The sequence below is a fragment of the Haemaphysalis longicornis genome, unplaced genomic scaffold (genome assembly GCF_048455015.1).
Source record: "Haemaphysalis longicornis isolate Haplotype H1 unplaced genomic scaffold, Haemaphysalis longicornis Haplotype H1 scaffold_60, whole genome shotgun sequence".
NCBI lineage: Eukaryota > Metazoa > Arthropoda > Arachnida > Ixodida > Ixodidae > Haemaphysalis > Haemaphysalis longicornis.
This window is the reverse complement of record NW_027526408.1, coordinates 1,665,317-1,679,273: the sequence shown is the minus strand read 5'-3', so window position 1 is coordinate 1,679,273 and position 13,957 is coordinate 1,665,317. Positions and strand designations below refer to the sequence as shown.

General features: G+C 45.4%; 1 long non-coding RNA gene across 1 annotated transcript in view; it reads left to right on the top strand.

The window, feature by feature from the left end:
* The first annotated feature begins 847 nt into the window (after window positions 1-847).
* Window positions 848-13,957, top strand: part of LOC144144087 (uncharacterized) — a 36,591-nt gene continuing 23,481 nt past the window's right edge. The window contains exon 1 of the long non-coding RNA XR_013317150.1: window positions 848-977. This is a non-coding gene — a long non-coding RNA (uncharacterized LOC144144087). The remainder of the gene's footprint in view (window positions 978-13,957) is intronic.

The window sequence follows — 13,957 nt, the reverse complement described above, 5'->3', positions numbered from 1 at the left end:
GAGAGATACCTTCGTATTGCAGTTGCCCTAAGTAACGACAATTGCTGTTACACTCCCAGGTGATATGGCATAGTGTGATAGTGCTGCCGCAAGTTGGACAATCTGAGCGCTATTTTACAGAGAACCAGTCGATGTTTGGATAAGCATTTGTAGCTGTCTCCAGGAGGTGGCTTTTATTGCGTTTAGCTTTTCGTGAGGGGGCGGGTGTAGTGCCCTGGCTGCACTGAGTGATTGGGAAGTGTGGTGAAAAGCGGCGTGTTTTCACCCGCTCGGTTCTTCCATTCACGGCCAATGGTGTTAACCGCTTCATTCCCCATCAGTCCCTCGTGGCAGGGAATCAGGTCAATCTGTGCGTTCCATGGGTAAAACACACTGAACCTACGCATGAAAAATTGTGGAGGGGCTTTGTGCCTTGTGAGGTTATAAAATTTATTCTTAAAATTGTGTTTTGTTGGATACGACGGCACCTATCATGTCAAAGATCAACCTTCCAAAACCTCCAGCTGGCTCCCCTAAACAATTGCTAAGCTTAAGAAAAGTTCAACTTGTTTCAAATAAACATGTTGCAATGCCCACAACGCAAGCAAATTGCGCTCGGCTGTGCTGAAGACAGAGCTATTTGCGTTCTTCGCCTTTCCTTCTCTTTCACTTCACAAACGCAAAAAAATATTGGTTGCTAACTGAGGAGATACTTAAATGACTAATAAAAACTGTTTTTTAAGGCTAATAATTCAACTGTAATCGGCAAGAGGTGGCGAGATGGCGGGAGGAGCATACGACGTAGGCTTTCTTTCTCTCTCACTTCCAATGAAAACCGAGAGCGTGATATCACTGAAGCGCAGATCCATTGTGCACGAAAGGCGGAGGCTAATTCAGAAACCATATTTTTCAATTGTAGAGTAAAAGTGAAACGTTGCTTCCTTCCGGCTTTTTGCCTGCCGCTGCTGACCTAAAGGAAAATTTCATTGCACACTCTGGTGAGTATACTGCTTAACTTCTCATTAATTTAAATGGCATCAACACATCAACCGCACAAACGCAAAGTTTAAAAAAATACAGAGATTTACTCGGCTGTGATATTATGCAATCTATTTCATCAATGTTATATTTCGGGCTTATTACCTAACAATTGGAAGACTGGTAAAATTGTGCCATTATTTAAATCTGGCGATCCATTTTCCCCTTTAATTACAGGGCGATATCAATGACGAGTATTTCTTGTAAGATTTTTGAGCATATAATATATTCTGATTTGGTTATATTTCCGGAAGATAACCCATTTTTACCCCTAAGCAACATAGATTCCGTAAATCATTTTTTTGTGAAACTCAACTTAGTTGTTTCATACATGACATTGCCACTGCTGTTGGTAACGGACATTGCATTGATAGTATTTTTATTGATTTCTATAAGGCTTTTTATTTAGTGAATGACCAATTACTGCGCATGAAGTTAAGCAAACTAAATGTTGATCCAAACTCTTTCTTTGATTGAAAATTTTTTATCTAATAGAACTCAGTTTGTATCTGCCAATGAAGTTGATTCACCACACTCTCTAGTGACATCAGGGGTACCACAGGTTTCCGTGCTGGGTCCTTTGCTTTTCTTGATTTATGTTAATGACTTGTCTTCAGTAGGTACTTCAAGCATTAGGTTGTTCGCAGATGATTTCGTTATTTACAGAACTATTACTGCGGATTCTGACACTTCTATACTTCAGAGTGACGTCCATAATATTACTACATGGTGCAACACATGCAAAATGCGTCTACATACTAACAAATGCAAAACAATGAGATTTTCACGGAAGCCTGATACCTCCAATATTTACGACTACTATACCCAGGGCTCTAAACTAGAACTTGTTGCTTCATACAGATATTTAGGAATTCATATCACTAACAACCTTTCTTGGCAACTTCATGTGAATCTTGTTGTTTTTTTTTATTCGAAAGCTTGGCCTGTGGCATAACGGTGCACGATTCACAGGTACACGAACAAGTTTTCTTCTCGTATAAAGTCCAGACGGTGCCGATGAAATGGTCCATGAACCCAGCGCCGCAAATTTTATTGTTAATAATGCGAACAATATGCTTGGGTACTTGCGACGAAATTTCTCTATGGCGCCTTCTCAGCTTAAAATACTGTTATATAAAGCTTTAATTCGGCCTAAACTTGATTACGCGTGTTCGGTGTAGTATCCCCATTATGATTATCTCATTAACATGCTGCAAATGGTTCAAAATCGTAGTGCATGCTTCATCCTTTCTAACTGTGCTCGGACGTCTAGTGTTTCTGCTATGAAACGAACTTTAAACCTTCCCAACCTAGCCCTACGCATAAAAATCACCTGTTTGTAAGCCTTTCATAAAATGTATTTTTCAAACGCATACCACAAAACTGAACTTCTTTCTGTGCCGTCATATCTATCATTCCGTATTGACCATCGCCCTAAAGTATACATTCCCCACTGAAACACTAACATATTTTTGCCTCTTTCATTCCTAAAACTGTTAACGAATGTAATCCCCTGCCCCCTCCATTAACTAGTATAATCGATGTACAGTCTCAACGGAAAAAGATTGGCACAAGTGATTCATGACTGGAGCCGAAAAATCTCGACACGTGGCGCAATCGTTGCCCAGCGCACCGATAGCGAGAGTGGCAAGCACGTTCCATTTTCCAAGAAGGGGTGGCTGGCAGAAAGCAGCCCATCCTGCTGTCGGCCCATTCGAAAGCCCACATCTTGCATAAACGCTTGTGCATTCCTTATCGACAGACATGCCTATGCACATGATTTCTTTTTTTTTCCAGAGCTGCCAGCTACCTTACCGGCAAATATTTTCTGGACGACGCACTGTCAAAAGCAGTGGGTGGCAGTGCTTACGTCACAGGAAAGCAAGAGTTTAAAACCAGGTGTGGTTCGAATAATTTTTATCAGAACGACACACGACATAAGTTGCAAGCAGTTTGTGGGAGTGGTTAGCGCCGACCACCCCTTCTTAAGAAAATGGAATGTGCCTTGCGCTGTCGCTGTAGGAGCGCTAAATGACAATCGCGCCGCCTGCCACGATCATTCCGCTCTAGTCATGAATCACTTGTGTCAATCTTTTTCCGTTGAGACTGTACCTTCAGTTAAGATTGCCATCGAAAATTACTTTTGTTCTTTATAATTGCATTTATGCTATTGACTCTGTCGTGTATGCTTCTTGCATTTTTGTTGTCCACAATTTTTTTGTGGTGGTTGTTCCCAATCATTTGTTTCACTTTTGTTTTTTTTCTGGTGATAATACCAGTGACCTCTCCCTTCTGTAACGCCCTCTGGGCTTTGAAGGTATTGAAATAAATAAATGAATAAACCCTTCAAGCTAACGCACCCTTTTGGGAAGGAATTGTGATTTTTAAATCACCTTCAGTAGCCACTAATTTATTTTCAGCGCTTTAGTTCCTAATATGTGGAAGAACTTCCATGGAGGCAATGGATGAGCCCATCGTTTAGGAAAAGCAGCTTTGTTTACAATAATTACAGAAGCGTACTTTAAGCAGACATCTTGAATCCTCGCCTAGTTGTCTTCTTCTTCCGGGTATGTTTCCTTGAGCTCAGTGCCTGCTTCGTCCTCGTCTTCCTCGGCTGTTTCAACATTCTACCGCCGGACAAGAATGCACGCATTCGGGATAAAACAAATCGATGACAGCACTTTCCGAGTCCTTGCAATGGCGTTTAGACCATTCATGCCCAGCCAGTGTCTGAGTATGTTTTTTCTCATCTTCGGTCTTCCTTTTTTTGTAGACTGTGCCTTTCCTCTGACCTCCGATCTGTGTTTTAGGGGTGAAGCATGCTCGGGCCTTGCCCCGGCCGTACACGGCGCATTGATGATGATTCTGGCAGGATCCCCCTAGGGATTGGCCAACCGAAGATTGGCCGAAGAGGTCAAAACGCTCAACGCGTTAGTTGCTACCCAACAAGGTGGAGAGGAAGAGAAGAGGTTGTCGTTCGTTGCCTGCGAGCTGAAGACACGTACCGAGGGTACGCAACACAAGACGCTCTGCAGAAGTCGACGGCCAAGGTGGCTAAAATGTTATACACGAAATCGCCAACTCACCCATGGAGGTTCTCATCGTCCCAAACAAGCCCTACATAATCACAACAAACATCGACGTCGTCGACGGGCTTGTCAACGAAGCGGTGGAAAGCTTGACGTGTCGAGTCTTTATATGATGTGTGGGCGAATGTTTGACGGTTTTACCGATAAGAAGTTTAGCTTCGCCCCTCTCTTCATCATTCACTTCGTGGAGATGGCGGGATTCTTTTTTTTCACAATGACTTCGTCAAGTGAGGAGTCAGAGGCATAACCTTTCCGGTAGTCAAGAATGCACACTCACTTTAGGAGTAGTTTGAGTGAGGTCTTGCATTTGCACGAACACAGTGTCCTCCAAGTTCCTTCCACAACGTACAAGAATGTCCTCGAGGTTTCTTCAATTTCCGAATTCGTTTAGTGGCCTAGGTAATAGTCGATGTCGTCATGATCGCGGCAGCGTCCTTCTGCGATCTCTTTCCTGGAGATGCGCGGCATTTTATAGTAGCCCTTTCGTCGATGCGAAGGTGCTTCATCGCCGTTGAGTGGTCTGAGTTATTCCGAAAAGCGCGTTTAGGCAGTTCGTATCTTGGGGCACTTCCATCATGTGGTTGTAACTGATGCACTTTTGTCTCGGTCGTAAGGTCCCACCGTAGGCACTCCTTTAGTACAGTGAAACCTCGATATATCGAACAGCGCGGTGCCCGCGAAATAGTTCGATATAACCAGAATTCGATATATATAATCACGTAGAAAACACGTCATAAACTGGTACACATCAATAAATGAACGAATTGTACAGTAAATACTCACTTTGTGCTTCAAAGTATTTATTCTTTTGGCTTAAAGTACTGCAGCAGTCGGGCCTGGCGTGTTATAAACGACTTCCTCCACGTAGTCCAAACGTTCCACAAGCGACATACCGGTGCCTTTCATAGCGCTGCAGTAGCGGTGCGGTATAGGGCCACAACCGCTGAAGCCTCGGTCGAAGTCGGGAGCGGGGCACTATCAGCGCTTGCGGGTACAACCTCGGCAGCGTCTTCGTTTGTGCGCTCAGTAGTAACCTCCGCTAGGATCTCCACACCCGTGAACTCTGCCGTCGTAGCGGTGCTGTCTTCACCGCCAACTAAGTCATCAATGCACATGCTTCGTGGCTCAGCCCCAACAAAGCGCTCCAGCTGACCCAGGTTTCTTCAAGCTCGCATTCTTCTTTTGCACCGTCTAATTCAGCTTCGGTGCAACCGATGCGCAGCAGTCGGCAACGCCCATCGCGCCACCGCTATCCTCGAGGGTACTGCGGGATAGCCCGCCACCTGTCAACACAGCGCGAGCGGCCTGGGCAGTCTGGGGTGGCGGAGTTCGATATGCCCATTTCATGTCCGTCTCAGTTCAAAATAAAAAATTAAAAATGCATGTGATTTCCCGCGTGATATAGAAAGTGTTCCATATAGGCAATAATGCGATATACCCGTGTTCGATATATCGAGGTTTGACTGTAAGTAGTTAGTTAGTAAGTAGTCCGCTAGCATCCAGATGCGCATGTTCTCATTTGTGAATGTCCTTCTGCATACAGTCTGCACCATACTATGTGTCCACAGGGAAGGTCGCAAGCACTTCTGGCATGTTAGATCCGCTGTTGACACCTTCCGAAGCCCGACCGTCCTCGTCATCCACGATATCCTCTTCCGGTGCTGATGAAATTGACTTAGGTAGCTGTAAGGCTTTATGATTTTCTCTTCGTTTCGGATATAGTGAATGCAGTGTCATGGAATATCCAGGTATGAGCGAAGGGGGCAAAGTCGTCGGGCGTATCTCGTACGAATCCTCAGAAAATTTGTTCATAAAGGCGCATGACATCGTAGCTACAATTGAGACAATTATGTTTGAGATCCTTGGGGTATAAGAACGGTTACTGAAAATACCATTGATGTCGTTGAAGTACTTTGTGGGTCGAGTACCGTTATTCTCCCCGCGTTCCTTGCTTTCACTTGTACTCATCGATTCATCTATTGGTCGGCTTAGCTTTCTGTCTTGCTAATCGAGAAATCACTGCGGGGGGGGGGGGGGGGGGAGGGGGCTCTGTTTTATTCATTAAGTCTTCGTTGAAGTGAGTCAATTATTCTGTGAGCCAGTTCAACGGACTCCAGATAATCGTTGTGTTCACAGTCAATTCTGGTTCCACTGATTCCCGCAAGTCGGTCGGCGCTATGCTGGAACTTAGCAGACAAAATCGCGGCCTCAACGTCCTTGATTTGCTCGAGAGTTGCCGTTATTTTGGTGATGAGCTTCCGGTTGAAGTCGAGAAGGCGTTTCTGAATAATCCGGAGCCGGTTCCGCGTTCTGGACGCCTCCTCCTCGCTTCGGGGTGAGCATGGCGGTCGAAGAATTGAATTCCGCTGCATGGCTCACCTCGTCGTGTCGCTTGACGTCCTGGGTTTCAGCACCATCTGGAAGAACGTCCAGGGAGGTAAGGCAGGAGGCCGTCGTCGGAGAAAAGCCAATATATTTGGACTATGCCGTACTTTAGGTCGTACTCTAACCAGGCATTTTGAAGCTTCGCCCAGTTGCCTTCTTCTTCTTCCTGGTATGTTCTGTTGAGCTCGGGGCCTGCTTCGTCCTGGTCTTCTTCGAAAGTTGCAAGATAATATAATTTTACAACCTTTAGCCGCTGGCAAAATTCAGTCAACTCGGTTGGCAGGACTTGTCAAGATGTAGAAGAGGTAGCCCAAGTTGTTACGATTGCTTAGAACAAGTCTTCCCAACTGCACGCTAGTTTAGGCCGAAATTTTATCTAGAAAAACCTAAAGAAGTAACGCTACACCTAACCTTTCTCTTATGACGTGCGAATGCGTGAACGTTACTCCTCCAGCGAGCGAGAAAGCGAAAAAATTTTGATCGGCTATGTAGCCGAGTTATGCTCCTGTGTCGGATGTTGCTAAGTGTTCTCATACCGAGTTTAGTATTTCTGAGAGTGCGATGTACCAAAACGCACATATGACAAGCTGGGCATATTTCTAAGGTTTACATGAACGCATATTTCGTTTTGTCATTTTTACTTCGCGTATTTTTCTTCTTGCGTTCCTATTAAGTGCAAGAACCTGGGGCAATCGATGAGTCAGATATAAATTCACACCTAATTTTATGCAACCTAACGCTGAAAGTAATGATGTGGCAACCAACGGAAAACTCAATCTACATCGGCTGGAAGAGGCACCTTTCGCGTCGTTAAACTGGAAGTGTTACTCAAGGCATGGCATAGCACCACCACATGCCCAAGCTGACCGCAAGTGTTCACTACTTCATGCGATGTTTCATAAAGAATTATCATCCAAAATAAACGCATGCCTACAAAAACGCCGCGTCATTTCATTCGCTGGATTGACTAAGGACGTAATTTTCTTAACTGATTGTCGGATGTTTATGCTTTTCTTCTGTAATAAAAGCGGGGAACAATGTATCTACGCACAAAATATTTCTCTAAAAGAGCTTTCTGGGGCTCTTGATTAAGGTACAGCTGGTAGAAGTGCTTCTAACCATTCGCACCTGACAAGCCGGCAAGTAAGTCAAAGCCGCAGATGGGAAGGACTGCGGCGTTTTTTGCCAAAATTAGTTGCCCTTCGGAACAGTTATTAAAGTCGAGACTGGTACTTAAACGGCCTCTAAGATTCCACAATTGCAGTTCTACAGCAATGGCGGGTATTCAAACGCACTGGAGGTTCGTTTGAATACCCACCATTGGGGCTTCATGGAAGACGTCACGCATACACACAATTTGGCGGAAGAATCAAAATTTTAACCTACGCTGAATAATTTCTCGGTGAATACGGCATCGTTTGCTGCTGGGAAAGTGTTAGGGGCAGTATAAAACACGACATCGTTTGAAATAAATAAATTTGTATATTGTCTGCATGGCCCCTTTAACATGTCAAGGGCGGCAGTAGACTACCGTGTTTCGACTACAGTTTCTGCGAAGTGAGCAGACCCGGAGTCATTTTTTTTATCTTGACGGCTGATCAAGGTGCGTGTTAGCAGCTCACTAGAGATTGCTATCCTCGCGTGCCTTATCCGAAACAGAATTCTTTAAATGTTAATTACGGTAGTAGGTAAGAAAAGCACTCAGAGTTTAATACAGAAATGCACCGCACAGGCCAATGAAAAGTTGTTGTGCTACGTGGGGAAGTGAAAGTGCTCTTGCTGGGAGTTAAACAGAAAGGCAAAAATACAAAAAGGTGCGTTTTGATGGCGTGGCAACCAACAAGGCAATGTACTGGACTTATGCTTACCCCCACAAAATCTAACTTCGTGTTCGTGTTTGAGCTGGCGGTAATACAGGGAACCGTCTAAGAGCTTTCAAGGTAGTGTGACCAGAAACAAATATGTGCACCGCAAACCCAGGCAACGCCACTATAGAGAAAGAAGGAGTTCCTAATGTTAACTGGTGAGGTGAGCTCTGAGGGCGGCGAGACCTGCAACGCCATATAGAGATAACTTATACCGATGTTGAGTTGACTGTACTTCATTGTGGTGACAGAAGTGAGATAAAAAGGAAACATATTGATAATGAGTTACGAAGACATGGTGCTAGAAAAGGTAAAGTAGACAAGAAAATAAGAAAAAACTGTTAAGTTAGCAACAGCTTACATTACGAAACCAATCCAGGCCACTCGGGAAGATTAGGTGACAACTTATCCAACGACGGATCAAATAAAAATCCCTTCCCAACAACGTGATTACAGAGAAAGTGCAACAAGCCATGTGCACTTGTACCCCTGTGAAAGCAATCCTGGAATCGCAAGCCATGGCTTATGCCGCTAGCGTTCTTACAAAGTCTGTGAACGTTTCATGTCAAGGACGCTATTCCAGAAGCCCCGAGATAGCTCGCTCCCGAGTTTCAGCTGCTCGGGTTAACAAAGTAGGGATAGTAGAGAATCGGATAAGCTCGAACGAAACCGACGCAATCGCGTGGGGCTCGCTTGGCATTATTAGCGCGTCCAGTTGAAGCTTTGATTACTTGGAGGGTTTAACGCACCGACGCAACGCAGGCGATGAGGCGCGCCGTAGTGGAGGGCTCCCGATTAATTTTGACCACCTGGGGATCTTTACAGTGCACCGAAATCTCGCACACACGGGCGTTTTTGCTTTTTGCCTCCATCAGAAAAGCGGTCGCCACGGCCGGGCATCGAACCCTTGACCTCGTGCTAAGCAGCGCAACGCCTTAGCCACTGAAACACCGTGGCGGGTCGAGTTGAGGCCGCTTACTTTTAAACAGCATGGTGTGGGCAAACGTTTGCGTGCAGCGCCGTCTAGAATCTAGTTTCAATATGCACTCGTTATGTAAAGTAGATAACCCAGCTATTCCTTTTAAAACTCCGTCCTGACCCGAGCCTTCTATCAAAGCTCCGCCCTCTAAGACCGGCGCGGGGTGGCTCCGATTTTCTCGGTGTTCTGTTCTCCCACTGAATTCTGCTTGCGACGTGATTTGAGGGTGGCTGCAGTGCAGCTCAGTGCAAGCCCAAACCAAATACGCGAAGAAGTTCACTGTAGCCAAAGGAGCGCCCCCTTCTCCCGACTCTGTCAAATGTGAGCGGCTTTGTTTACGTGCCAAGGCGGACGTAGTATCAGAAATCGCCCCAATTCAGCGTGTAACGAGCGCGTTTGAACATTGAGAAGTGCGCTTTAGACGTTGAAGTCGAGTGATATGTCATCGATTGTGTTAGACTGTGTATGAAGATAGCTGCCATGGAGAAAATCTTGCCCTCTTGACCGCTCCTATCGTTCGGCTTAGAGCGAGTTCTTCGGTCGGACGGAACATGCCCGTGACTGTAGCAGCATTTGACTGACGGTGGCCTGGGGACTTCGGTCATTCTTTGCTGCTGAGCTTTGTTGCTGGAGCATCAAATGCAAGTGACTTCGTTGCTGCGATGGTATACCCCACCGGCATGGTTGGTTGGGGATTCGGTAGCTACGCCCCGCCCACGAATGGGCTGGGTGTGTTTGATTGACACGAAAACTCGGATGAGAACCCACGCTCCAATGCGCTATCCATTGTAGGACCGACATATGGCGTACTCCCACTAGTCATACGCGACTTCCCCTACCAGATATTTACGTCGACGCATCGTGCCTGTTCCCCAGAGAACATCCGGACCAAGTGGACGAGTATCCACCCGTATCAGTCTGCCGGCGTCCGGCATTTATTATTCAATTCATACCAATGTAACTGCCTCAGTAGCACAGCAGCCGCAACGCTGCCGACTTCTCCCGTGGAATGTCCTCAGCCCATGTGGTTTGAACGTAAAGCAGCCATTGCAAGGTTTAAAGTTGCCTTACGGCAACAAACCACAAAAACGAAATGACAACGTCGAAAAACCGGACCCCTGAAGTCCCGCAGCATTTTGCGATGATGGGATGAAAATAACGCTGGGGATAACTACAGGTCACAGTTTCCGGCCTTAAAAAAGCGCGCGTTAGGCGCCAAAAATTAGCAGGAAAAATAGCGTTTTATGCGTTCAACGATTTAAATATGGGCACCATAAATGTTTATGCAAATGCTAATAATTTCGAATGAAGACGTGCGGGGCCCATATTTACGACAGGAAAACCAAAAATGTTGTTGTTTATTATGGCACAAACGCGCAAACAGTAGAACATAGCTGTTGAATTGCTTAATAAAACCACTGGATTAATGGCGATCAATTGGCTTAATTTAGGAAGCGCACGTTTCACGTTCATTTTCAGTTGCCACTGGCACGTGCTCACGAGGCGCATGTAGTGAAACAGGCATGAAAACGAATACTCGAGAGCAGGCAATACTGATCAAAATAGCAGCACTTTATGCATACTTCACGCAATATAATTATGACACAACAAGAACAGACGCTATTATTACACTCGAGAGGCGGCTATATATAACAATAAATTAACATGCTCTTGCATGAGTACTGTTAAGTACAACACTGACAGTTTTCTAATAAACAATGGTATTATCCGAATTTTTAAGTAAAGACGTCCCAACACGGTAATACACACCGCCACAAATTAAAAAGCATTTTCAAAAGGTATTTAGCAGCCGAACCGTTCTTTTTATGAAAAACGTATCTTAGAGGACGTCGGCAGTTTGGATTTTAAAGGGTAAGGAAATACCGCTGCGCAGTGATATTTCGCCGTTGAATGTTCAATATATAAACAATCTGCTAAAAAATCGTGTTCGATGCTCAACAGTTGCGTTGCAAATATAGTTGGATTTTAGTATTATGTGTCTAGAAACTAAGATGCGAATGCACATGTTTGAAAGAAATCTGTTGTGAACAGCACACAGAAGGTAGCTTAAGAATCACTGTAAAAATTGGGAAAACAATAGCAACTACCCCCATTTTACTACTTTTTTTGTTCATAATTGTGCCTGTTGTCACTGCATACCATTTGACTGCTGCTAGCGGTTGTTTTCCAGCGGCTGGTTAAACTAGAGGGCTGAGTAAACTCAATAGAGTTCCTAAATTAACCAATGCTACATGCCGGATAACATAAATAATGATCTCAAACTGCACTCGAAAGCCAAAGTTGCGGCTAGATAGTGTTCCCACAGGCTCCGATTTCGAAAATAGCCAATTAGGGGGCTTGAGGCACAAACTCTAAAAATAGGCATTTATAGGCGCTACAAAAACAACCTAAAGGCACTTCTTAACCTTTAACTCATGCTCATACATCGAAGTGTCGCGATAGGAGGACAAGAAATAAAATGGGCATTTGCCTTAAATCCAGCCTCTACTGATAACAGCCGGTGAGGCATACAACTTGCAACCAAGCCCACCATGAACAAGACGACAACCAACCAGCGAAATGAACTAGCAGTGATACGATGCCAGGATCCGCAACTTGAGGGCTACCGCGTCCTGCTGATACAATATTTCAGCCTACTACAATTTTTCAGTTGGATCTAGCTACCTCGTGGTATCCATTTATTTACTTACTGCCATTTACCCGAGATTATATGGGAACAGAGCAAGCGGAAAATAGGGGTAAAAGGGAGGGGGGCAAGCAACATAAACACTAAAAGCACTGGGTGAAAAAGGATACACATAAAAAGTTCGCTCTACAGGGACGCAGGTGCATGCTAAAGCCTATTGTCAGCATTAAAATTGCGCTTCTTTATTTGTCAGTGAAATGGATGCGGTGCTAATGTACTTGTCTTTCATTGAGACTACGTGTTGGGCCCGACGATTTCTCCGCGAAACTGTGCTTTATGTCGAGATACCATGGTGGTCTTGTGAAATTGTGGCATACATTTTCGCGTACACGCAAAATCTCTGCAGTGGATGGCGAAATGTCCGATACCCCGTTTGGGACGTTATTCCAGGGTTCTCAGCCTACCATTAGGGTAGCATCTAGATTGACCAATATACCGGCTGCCACATGATAATGAAATTCAGTACGTGGTACCCCCTGAACAATTCACGTTGCGAGTGCGGTATTGCTTTTTGCATTTTTTTTTGGTTTTCTATGGCCTATTGATGCGGTTGACCAGTTTGGACAAATTATTGGGAGCAGACAAGACCACGTTAACGATGGCACGTTTTCCTATTTTTTTAGCTTGTGTGAGATGCCGTGAAGAGATGGCACGACTTGCACACTTCAGCTTCTCTCTTCTTTCTCATCGTGTTCCACGTTTGGCTGATAACTTGCTGAGCTGTTTCAGCAAGTTATCAACCTCGGATGCCAGAATAAATGCAGCGTATTCAGCAGATCTCAGACAGGAAGTTTGATTTTTGAAATGGTTGGGCACGGCATGGAAACATGATTCTATCACAGCTGTCACAAAACACTGCCAGCGACCCCACGTTTATTTAGCTTACAGTGCGCCGATCAAAAATGTAGAATCAGGTTTAGGTTACTCCGGTCATACCCCAATTAAGGCAATGACGCCCACGTTAGTGCATATTTAGGGGAATGGGAGAACCATGGATGTAAAAATGAGCGCTGCCGCCAAGGGAGCATTTGCTGACGTGTTGATAAGAAAAGGCGATATGCAGGAACGTTGAGATTGAGCCTTGAGACGTTGAGCCTTGCTGCACGAGAGCCTGTGCAGCTGCGTCGTTTTTTAGCTTTTACTAGCTCCTCTAGGGTATGCACCCCATTGCTTGGAAGCGCTCCATAGATGAAATGGCGGGTTCGTGGGAGGCTTTCGGATGATGGACTTGTGTTTTCAATTCTTGTGAACTTCTAAAGAGAAGTCACGTATATTAGGCGGCTGATGGTGAAAGTATGAACCAGGCGCATTAAAGGTTCATTCTTCGTGCATGGAGGGTGTTTGTTATGCGGGCAATAGGCCGGCTGACTCGCTCTGTCCTTCATATCAGTGCCTATATACCCGTTGTGTTGGATCTAGTTGGCTGAACAATAAGGCTGAGGACGCAAATACAGCCGACCCGTAGGATCAGGTTGTGCTGTATATAGACTTCAATGTTCAGGACATCTTTATGTGCCCCTGGTTCGCGGTTTGGTAGAAAAAGATGGCGCAGCGTGGACTAGTGGTGCAAGGCTGGAGAAACAGCAGAGGTGGTGGCCCCTCTCCCTTCGTCGGAGAGCCGGCTGCCGCCCTTCACATTAATTTCAGAACTTGTCGCTGAACGTTCTCCATGAACGGCCGGCCAAGATGGTTTGAAAAAGTTCGCAGGCTTTCACATCTCTCCCGAAGTGCGTCGTGTTAGCACGCGTTAGAACCCGCGGCAACCGGCTTCGTAGACGCCTGTAGTGTGAACTAGGCGTCTGTGCTCCCCATTTCAGGCGCAAACACACGTGAACTAGCCAGAAGAAAAGCACGGCAGAGATCGCGCCCCGAATGCAGGGCAGAGTGTTCTTGAAGGTCGAGCTGGCCGACACCG